We start from the raw sequence: 3,880 nt of genomic DNA, 5'->3' as shown, positions 1-3,880 counted from the left end.
CCAAAGAAACAGAATACACATTCTTCTCTAGTGCCCATGGAACATTCTTCAGGATAGATCACATCCTAGGTCACAAATCAGGTCTCAACTGGTACTAAAAGATTGGGATCATTACCTGCATATTTTCAGACCACAATGCTTTGAAACTAGAACTCAATCACAAGAGGAAAGTCAGAAAAAACTCAAATACTTGGAGGCTAAAGAGCATCCTACTAAAGAACGAATGGGTCAACCAGGAAATTAGAGAAGAATGAAAAAGATTCATGGAAACAAATGGAAATGAAAACACAACTGTTCAAAATCTTTGGGATGCAGCAAAGGCAGTCCTAAGAGGAAAGTGTATAGTAATAAAAGCCTTTCACAAGAAACAAGAAAGATCTCAAATACACAACCTAACCCTACACCTAAAGGAACTGGAGAAAGAACAGCAAATAAAGCCTAAGCCCAGCAGGAGAAGAGAAATAATGAAGATCAGAGCAGAAATCAGTGAAATAGAAAACAAACGAACAATAGAACAGATCAACGAAACTAGGAGCTGGTTCTTTCAAAGAATTAACAAAATTGATAAACCCCTGGCCAGACTTATCAAAAAGAAAAGAGAAACGACCCAAATCAACAAAATCATGAATGAAAGAAGAGAAATCACAACCAATACCAAAGAAATACAAACAATTATAAGAACATATTATGAGCAACTCTATGCCAGCAAATTAGATAATCTGGAAGAAATGGATGCATTCCTAGAGATGTATCAACTACCAAAACTGAACCAGGAAGAAATAGAAAACCTGAACAGGCCTATAACCACAAAGGAAATTGAAGCAGTCATCAAAAATCTCCCAAAAAAAGAAAGCCCAGGGCCAGATGGCTTCCCAGGGGAATTCCACCAAACATTTAAAGAAGAATTAATACCTATTCTTCATCTGAAATTGTTCCAAAAAATAGAAATGCAAGGAAAACTTCCAAACTCGTTTTATGAGGCCACCATTACCTTGATCCCCAAACCAGACAAAGACCCCATCAAAAAGGAGAATTACAGACCAATATCCATGATGAACATGGATGCAAAAATTCTCACCAAAATACTAGCCAATAGCATCCAACAGTACATTAAATGGATTATTCACTACGACCAAGTGGGATTTATCCCTGGACTGCAAGTTTGGTTCAACATGTGCATATCAATCAATGTGATATGATACATTAATAAAAGAAAGAACAAGAACAATATGATCCTCTCAATAGATGCAGAAAATGCATCTGACAAAGTACAGCATCCTTTCTTGATCAAAACTCTTCAGAGTAGTGGCATAGAGGGTACATACCTCAATATCATAAAAGCCATTTATGAAAAACCCACAGCAAATATCATTCTCAATGGGGAAAACCTGAGAGCTTTCCCCCTAAGGTCAGGAACACAGCAGAGATGTCCACTATCACCACTGCTATTCAACAGAGTATTAGAAGTCCTAGCCACAGCAATCAGACAACAAAAAGAAATAAAAGGCATCTGAATCTGGAAAGAAGTCAAACTCTCACTCTTTGAAGATGATATGATACTTTATGTGGAAAACCCAAAATCTCCACCCCAAAACTGCTAGAACTCATATAGGAATTCAGTAAAGTGGCAGGATATAAAATCAATGCACAGAAATCAGTGGCATTCGCATACACCAACAACAAGACAGAAGAAAGAGAACTTAAGGAGTCGATTCCATTGACAATTGCACCCAAAACCATAAGATACCTAGGAATGAATCTAACCAAAGAGGCAAAGAATCTGTACTCAGAAAACTATAAAATACTCATGAAAGGAATTGAGGAAGACACAAAGAAATGGAAAAACGTTCCATGCTCATGGATTGGAAGAACAAATATTGTGAAGATGTCAATGCTACCTAGAGCAATCTACACATCCAATGCAATCCCCATCAAAATACCATCCACTTTTTTCAAAGAAATGGAAAAAATAATCCTAAAATTTGTATGGAACCATTAAAGACCCCGAATAACAAGAGGAATGTTGAAAAAGAAAAGCAAACCTGGTAGCATCACAATTCCGGACTTGAAGCTCTATTACAAAGCTGTCAGCATCAAGGCACTATGGTACTAGCACAAAAACAGACACATAGATCCATGGAACAGAATAGAGAGCCCAGAAATGGACCCTCAACTCTATGGTCAAGTAATCTTCAACAAAGCAGGAAAGAATGTCCAATGGAAACAAGACAGTCTCTTCAACAAATGGTGTTGGGAAAATTGGACAGCCACATGCAGAAGAATGAAACTGGACCATTTCCTTACACCACACACAAAAATAGACTCAAAGTGGTTGAAAGACATCAATGTGAGACAGGAGTCCATCAACATCCTAAAGGAGAACACAGGCAGCAACCTCTTCGACCTCAGCTGCAGCAACTTCTTCCTAGAAACATCGCCAAAGGCAAGGGAAACAAGGGCAAAAATGAACTATTGGGACCTCATCAAGATAAAAAGCTTTTGCACAGCAAAAGGAACAGCCAACAAAACCAAAGGACAACCGACAGAATGGGAACAGATATTGCAAATGACATATCAGATAAAGGGCTAGTATCCAAAATCTATAAGGAACTTCTTAAACTCAACACCTAAAGAACAAATAATCCAATCAAGAAATGGGCAGAAGACATCAACAGACATTTTTCCAAAGAAGATATCCAAATGGCCAACAGACACATGAAAAAGTGCTCAACATCGCTCAGCATCAGGGAAATCCAAATCAAAACCTCAATGAAATATCAGCTCAGACCAGACAGAATGGCTAAAATTAACAAGTCAGGAAATGACAGATGTTGGCGGGGATGTGGAGAAAGGGGAACACTCCTACACTGTTGGTAAGAATGCAAACTGGTGCAGCCACTCTGGAAAACATTATGGAGGTTCCTCAAAAAGTTGAAAATAGAACTACCATACGATCCAGCAATTGCACTACTGGGTATTTACCTCAATGATACAAATGTAGGGATCCGAAGGGGTACGTGCACCCCGATGTTTATAGCAGCAATGTCCACAATAGCCAAACTGTGGGAAAAGCCAAGATGTCCATCGATAGATGAATGGATAAAGACGATGTGCTATATATATACAATGGAATATTATGCAGCCATCAAAAGGAATGAAATCTTGCCATTTGCAATGACGTGAATGGAATTGGAGTGTATTACGCTGAGTGAAATAAGTCAATCAGAGAAAGACATGTATCATATGACCTCACTGATATGAGGAATTCTTAATCCCAGGAAACAAACTGAGGGTTGCTAGAGTGGTGGGGTATGGGAGGGATGGGGTGGCTAGTTGATGGATATTTGGGAGGGTATATGCTATGGTGAGCACTCTGAATTGTGCAAGACTGTTGAATCACAGACCTGTACCTCTGAAACAAATAATACATTATATATTAAAAAAAGAAGATAGCAGGAGGGAAAGAATGAAGGGGGGGAATTGGAGGGGGAGATGAAACATGAGAGACTATGGACTCTGGAAAACAAACTGAGGGTTCTAGAGAGGAGGGGGTGGGGGATGGGTTAGCCTGGTGATGGGTATTAAGGAAGGCATGTTCTGCGTGGAGCACTGGGTGTTATACACAAACAATGAATCACGGAACACTACATCAAAAACTAATGGTGTAATGTATGGTGATTAACATAACATAATAATATAAAAAATAAATAAATAAATAAATAAAAGTCTCTCATGGTTTGTCTCCCTCTCTGATAACTTCCCATTTAGTTTTCCCTCCCTTCCCCTATGGTTTTCTGCCCTGTTCCTTATATTTCTCATATAAGTGAAACCATGTGATAATTGTCTTTCTCTGATTGACTTATTTCACTCAGCATAATAC

This window comes from Callorhinus ursinus, unplaced genomic scaffold (assembly GCF_003265705.2).
Source record: "Callorhinus ursinus isolate GAN/ISIS: 27379988/994484 unplaced genomic scaffold, GSC_fseal_2.0 scaffold66, whole genome shotgun sequence".
NCBI lineage: Eukaryota > Metazoa > Chordata > Mammalia > Carnivora > Otariidae > Callorhinus > Callorhinus ursinus.
Note: the sequence above shows the minus strand (reverse complement) of the source record.